Genomic DNA, 7217 nt, shown 5'->3' with positions numbered 1-7217 from the left:
TTAAAACAGGCACATTTAAGTATGCAGGCATCCGGGGTAAAGCTGTCCACATAGACTGTCCTCCGCACCGCCGGCTCTCACTGATGTCAGTCTGCAATCATGACCGGGAAGACTACCCTACGGTACAGCGATTTGAAAGCGAGGCTTGAAGCGCTCGTGGAGCGCAGCATGGAAGGGATGATGTTGATGGCGGTGTGGAAGATGGTCTATGTGGACAACTTTACCCTGGATTCCTGCATACTTAGATGTGCCTCTTTTAATCATCAACCATGTGAGTTGCTAAATGTTGTACCTTCATTAAATGTAACCATATTGCTACACTTAGAGGCGCCTCTCTTCTCTTTTATACTCAGTTGTGACATCGCTTGTTTATCAAGTCAAAATTTATTTAAAAATTTTGCTTGTCTTGCAAAACACTCTCAAACCAAGTTACTCTCAGGCCAAGGTTTTACTGTACTATTATTGACTGTACCATTGCATCCCTTCCATTTTGAGCACAGTTATTATTTTGTTTGCGCATTTATTTATATATTTAGTAAACAATATATTCAAAACCTTCAATATTAATTTTTTTCCATCCTTATTTTGTCATGTCAAGCAAGTGTTATGTATTTCAATTAACTTACAATTAAACTGGGAATATCAATGTCACAGGAAGAAGTGAGCACACTGCCACCCAGTGCTGATTTATGGGCATGACATTATAAAGCGACAGACCCAGAAATGTGGGCTGCATTTTGCGCACACAGGGAGGGGTAAGTCAGCTTTGAATTAGATGTGTGAAAGTGCAGCATATGTTAATTGCTTTATCTTGTGTGAATGCCCTGTCTGTATTATGGAATAGAAAAAAAAATAAAAAATTTCTGTTTTATATCTAACAAAGGCAAGCTAAAAAAAATGTTGAAGCTGAAACTGATAAATAGGTAAATTTTCTGATTAGACCTTAAAGTTGTGCAAACAGCTAGGCAAAGAGGCTTAGAGCAGCCAACCAAATATATTTAGCTCAAGAAAGGTGTGGGAATATGAACTTTGGTTGCTTCAATTAGGTTTTTCATCACAACTCTTTCAATAAAATATGGATCCTAAAGCCAAATTCCAGGAATTATACAAAATCTACCCCTGCAGTAAGCCCCCTCCACCCTGACCCCCCCCCCCCCCGGGCACAAGGCTCCTGACAGGGGCAAGGCTCACTCATGGTCCACCTAGCCAAAAAGGCCTAATGGACCCCCCTCCTCATGGTTGACCACCGCATACTAGGTGAAGGGCTCTCCCAAAATGAGAGCCCCCCGGTTCAGGTGAGGAAGGAGCCTAATGGCCACACTTTCTCCCCCTAGACTTCAGGGTAGGCCTGAGGACCCACACCCTCCATCCAAGTGAAAAGAAATACAAACAAAAGTGCATAGTGACAAAATCCTGGAGAACAAAAATAATTTAAATAAGTGCCATTGCAAGTGCATTGGCTAAGCCTTGCGGCCTGGTAACAAACATTGCCTAGACCTCAGCCAAAAGGCCTAGCCCAAGAGGTGCATGTAGAAAGGTGCAGCATGGTGTGGTGGCAGTAAAAAGTCCAGTTATAGAAATAGAACTTATTAAAATAGAACGTATTAAAGTTCTAGCGTTAAAGTTCACACAAGCCTGACGAAAAGGCACTAGACCAGGAATACTTACAGGATATAACAATGATGTGTAACAGTGCAGGGCTCATATGTGCCGACAGCAACTGTCTTGAGGGGCGGAATGTGGCCTGGCTGGTCCAAACCCAAATGGGGAAGCTTCCAGGAAGGATGGCATGTTCCTATTCTTTCCCTAATCGTCTGTTACCTCTCCCTACCTCTATGTAGTGTCCCTGAGAGCTGGTGACCTGTCCCTACACTACCCACAAGCAAAATGCATGCCAAGCCAAGGACCCAGGGTCTTAAATAGACACCGCCTGACCCAAGTTGGCCACCCGAGTCACATGGGGTGGCAGCATCCAACCAAATAGCTTCCCTAGTGACCCTGGAAACCATAGAGTGACCATGTTCCTCTTGACTTCCTCTCCCTCTGCAATACTACTATGGTTGAGCGGCACCTGCAGTGGAGAAAGTAGACTGCACCTACCTACACACTGTACAAAAAAGCAGCAGGTGACACAGCCATGTGCTTGTTCTCACGGCGAGTTTCTCACGCCCAAGTGAACCCTGCGGAAGAAGGTTTAACCTTAGAAATGCTTTAGCCAGCAGCAGTTCGCATGTCCTCCCCTCTAGGACTTGGAGACTGCCATCAGTTGACAGACTGCTATTTGCCAAAGACTGTTATAAGCGCAATTTTCTTTCTACCTTTGTGAGTAGTTTTTATTTATGTATTTTTAAATAAATGTACTAAAGGATAATGCACTAGGCTGGTGCGCCCTCTTTTCTTTGTTTTTGATGTTCATGGAGGAAGAAGGAGGGCAACCATGGCCTGGAACGTCTTTGAGAGAAGGCTTTGTGGGACTGGTCACTCTGCAAGACCCCCCAGTGCAAGGAACAGTAAGTAATACTCCTTATTCCTGCACCCCTAATCTGAACAAACAGTTAACATCTGGATCTGGCCCACTGCAAGGGTAGAATATGTCTAATTCTTGGAGATGGGCTTTAAAGTGTACGCATATCCAAAACCTTTTTTTTTTTTTTTTTTTTTAGTTTTGGATAAAACAAGAAGGGTTTATTGGATGCTATCTATGTACCACCGGGAAAATTTCACTTCCTGTCAAAGAGACACAACAGATAGTAAGAGGAAATGTCCTAAAGTGAGGGGAATTCCCCTCTTAGGAAGTTGTCCCAGGAAGAAGTGTCCCCATTGAAAGATTTCCCCATAACTTTTGTTCTGTGGACAACTCTAAAATTTTGAATTTCCCATAATTTCTTTCTTTTTTTTTTTTTTTTTTTGCTGTATGAAAATTATGAAAATATTTTCAGATGTCTTAAATCTCTTCTTTTGGGACTCATTTTTACAGGCTTGTTTTATATTGTATTGTTTTAACTGTAGAGATTTGCAAATCAACCACGACAGGTCTAGCTTGCCGTAGATCATTAAGTTGTATATTCTTCAAGAGGGTTAGCCTATTTCTTTCTCCTCTTCTTATTTTTCAGAAGTATATCACAAGGCATGTGCTACTTAGGGTTACTATAGCCAGAAAGATTACTGATAGTGCCACCTCTCGCAGGAAAGGATGATCAGCAGCCTTCACCTGCAACAGATCCACATGCTCACAGCGAATTCCAAGAAAGCCTTTGAAACTTACACAAGAGGCCTCCCACTCAGACAGAAGGAATCTGTATGTGCCATGTGCCTTGGTAGCAGAAGTCAGAGTAGTTGTCAGGACATTGAACAAATCTGGTCTGTGTTGCTGCCTCATAGTAGGAAGAGTTGTCTAACCCAGTGCTGGAGTTGGGAGCCAAACTGACTGCAACGAGAAGAAGGAGTACACAAAACATGGCTGATATTTTTCTTTGGCTGGCTCCTGAAAAAAACATACAACTTGTAGAATGGTACCTTACCTGCTCTTCTCTCTTTGGCGCACTGAATTTCCCATAATTTCTTTCTCGGAGACATTGGTCACCAGTACAAAAAGGAGGGTCAATCTCCCCAGACAACAGCAACAACTTGACAAAGGGTCTAACACTTCCCCACTTTATCCAAAGCTAAAAAAGGTTTTGCTTTAAAGCTGAACTCTAGGAGAGTAGCTAAACCCACAGTGAAATACATATATACAAGATTTTGTTTTACCTGTTAAATAATTTGTATTTTGTCCATCCAGTCCTCAGATTTGCACAGCCCTGACCTAACTTTTTTCAGCTGCTGCTGAGCCATACAGCTTGGTCACATTCTTTGCCTCCAACCTGTGATTGGACAGTAAATGATCAGCAACGGATTGATAAGCTTAGCAGACTGCTCTCTCCTTTTATCACTATGTTCTTTATCAGTATATTTACATTCAGCACACTTGATTGGCTTATAGTGATGCTCCTCCCATTCTCATTCTAAGTTATTACACTGTACTGGGAATTACTAGAAGATAAAGTGGTAGCAAACGCTGCTTTTTTTTTTTTTTACAGCATCTTTACTACCGCTTTAAAGCAAAGTCAACTTCAGCTACTTACATTAAAAAATAACTCTTATATTTTTAATTGAATACTGTTGATCATTGATGAATGGCATTGATGTTCATCAATGTTGTCTTCATATCTGGAAGTGAGCTTTAATGGGAATATCCCACTAAAGGCCCGAGATATATCCCTTGAAACTACAGGCCAGTCAGCCTAACATCAATAGTCTGTAAAGCTATTGGAGGGGATGATAAGGTACTATATACAAGATTTTAGTAATAAAATCATTATCATTAGTAGTAATCAGCACAGATCCATGAAGGATCATTCTTGCCAGACCTCTGTTATCGTTCTAAGAGGAAGTGAGCTGCCATCTGGATAAAGGAAGGCCTGTAGATGTGGTGAATAAGGATTTTGCTGCATATAAACGAAGAGACCCACAGACGAGTCACAGACAAGTCAACCGTTAAAAATTGATGAAGAATTGAATTCCAAACGAAAATAAAATCACATCAACATGTGAAAGCGATCGCGCAGTCAAGTATATCTTCACGTTTCACATGACTTCACTTATTGGATCCATGTCTTATGAGGATCTCTCTTTGCACTGTGTTATATTTACATGAATATTGCACAATAGTTACGGTTTACATGTGCACATTTGCACTTTATTTTCAGTTTACAGTGGAACCTTGGATTACGAGCATAATCCGTTCCAGGAGAATGCTTGTAATCCAAAGCACTCACATATCAAAATGAGTTTCTCCATAGAAGTCAATGGAAACGAAGATAATTTGTTCCGCATTGACTTCTGTTGCATGCATAACCTCATGTGGCCAGAAGTGGGGGAGGGGGTGCCAGAGAGTATCAGAAATACTTGGGGACAGCTCGGCTGAACTTGGAAAGCCTCGGAAAGGCTCAGAAATACTTGGGAACTGAGTATTTCCCAGTGTTTCTGAGTATTTCTGAGTGATTCCGAGTATTTCTGAATGGCTCTGAACCGTTCCGAGTGTCACCGGCGCCCCCGCACCTCTGACCAAATGCAGTACTGCACACCCCATTAGCTTGAATTCTGCTCGTATTGCGAGACAACACTCGCAAACCGAGTCAGAATTAAAAAAAAAAAGTTGCTCGTCTTTCAAAGCGCTCGTTAACCGCGTTACTCGTTAACCAAAGTTCCACTGTACACATATTTATATTATGTGATTCATTATTTATAGCGCTGCACTTTTTATTACGTATTTATTTTTGTGCCTAATATCTGGGTTATAGTGCTTAGCTGCTTTTTGTTGCTGTTCTTACCAAGCCCGGATATTACTCTCTCTTATGTAACAATGTAACTATGTCAAGCTACAGACACAGGAACTGCCCTTGCTAACTTTTTTCTTTTTCTATAAGTAGTAGTAAACATTGAGAGAAAAAGCAAACCTCTTTCTGTAAGGTAAAGGCATAAAGTGCTAATATGCATTGCATACTAGCACATTATAAAAGACTTACAGCCCAAGAATTCAAAACCTATGGTAATTTATCCAACCTGAAAATTAATCTATCCAAGTCCGAAGCTATGGGTATAGGTATACAGCCACGTCTTCTTGCCTCCCTCAAACATAACTTCCATTTTAAATGGACCTCCACGGCCCTGAAGTACCTGGGAACTCACATTCCCCCAAATTATCAAAGATATTCGCATTAAACTTTCCCCCACTCCTGACATCGGTTAGGACCCTACTAACAAACTGGCATACAGGTTTATACTCATGGTTCGGGAGATGCAACATCCTAAAGATGTGTATTCTGCCCAAATTCTTATATTTGTTGCAGGCCTTGCCGATTCAAATCCCATCTTCCTACTTTGATCAGATTAATGCACTATTTTTTTGATTTTGTGTGGGCCCATAAGAGACCTAGACTCGCGAGGAGGTTGCTTACCCTACCCAAGCTGTATGGAGGGCTGGCAATACCGGATCTTCGCAAATACTACTACGCTACCCACTAGACCAGACTTATAGACTGGAACCGTCATCAGACTACTAAATTATGGACTAGACTGGAACAAACTCAAAGTGACATTCCCTTGAACAGAGCACCATGGTGTTATGATAGACTTCCAAGTACTGTAAAAACCCATCCCCTGATTGGAGTGACCATACGCACATGTGCAGCGTTGTTTACATGATTTCGTCTCATATCCCTAATGTCTCCACTTCGCCTGATCTTAGGAACACCAGAATTTACCCCAGGGCACACAGATCCGGTATTCCAATCCCTGAGGGACTTGAAATACTTTCAGGCTTCTCACTTTATCCTAGATGGTAAATGGCCTACCTTATCCGAGCTGATGAGCCCAACAGGCCCATTCCACTTAGACTTCTGGAGAGCTGCACAGCTCAACCACTTCCTTAAAACACTACCGTCCCCCAGGAGTTTTGACCAAAATCTGACTACATACGAAACTTACTGCTCGGAAGAAGGCACTATGCCTCATGTCTTGTCTGCTACTTATCAATTACTAATTACACCACCGGATGATTTCAGACCACATTACATAGATGAGTGGGAGCGAGAGTTGCAATGCACATTAACGACCCGTCAAAAGCAGAACATCATACACTTTACATATAGATCCTCGATTTGCACGAAAATGCAGGAAACCAACTACAAACTACTTACTAGGTGGTACAATACTCCTGCAAAAATACATAGGATATTTCCATCTTCCTCGGATAGATGTTGGAGATGTCAGAGCGAACGGGGTACTATTCTCCACATCTTCTGGACCTGCCCCCTGTTGGAGCAGTTCTGGAAGACTGTTCAGAATATCCTTCAGAAGTTCACTGATCGTCAAATATCAAATGATCCGGCCTTCTTCCTGCTCCACGCGGCCCACTCATCGAGCAAAGTGTATAAAAAATCACTGATACGTCACTTGCTGGATGCAGCCAAGGCGTGTATTCCTTTGATGTGGAAATCGACACAGCCCCCTTCGGTGGGAGCGTGGGTCAGGAAGGTAGAGGATATTAAAAAAATGGAGGATTTGATCCTGACAGCTAGACATCAAAATGAGCTATTCTCCAGAACTTGGACAAGATGGAACATGTTTATATACTCAGAGGAAGGCCAGTCACTTCTGGGTAAGAACATGTAAGT

The 7217-nt window shown here is 42.0% G+C and overlaps 1 pseudogene; it reads right to left on the bottom strand.

Moving 5' to 3' along the window:
- Positions 1-1225: 1225 nt before the first annotated feature.
- LOC141112608 (protransforming growth factor alpha-like) lies at positions 1226-4183 on the bottom strand (annotated as a pseudogene).
- Positions 4184-7217: the final 3034 nt, after the last annotated feature.

Source organism: Aquarana catesbeiana, linkage group LG11, assembly GCF_042186555.1.
Source record: "Aquarana catesbeiana isolate 2022-GZ linkage group LG11, ASM4218655v1, whole genome shotgun sequence".
Classification (NCBI taxonomy): domain Eukaryota; kingdom Metazoa; phylum Chordata; class Amphibia; order Anura; family Ranidae; genus Aquarana; species Aquarana catesbeiana.
This window is presented reverse-complemented; position numbering and strand designations above follow the sequence as displayed.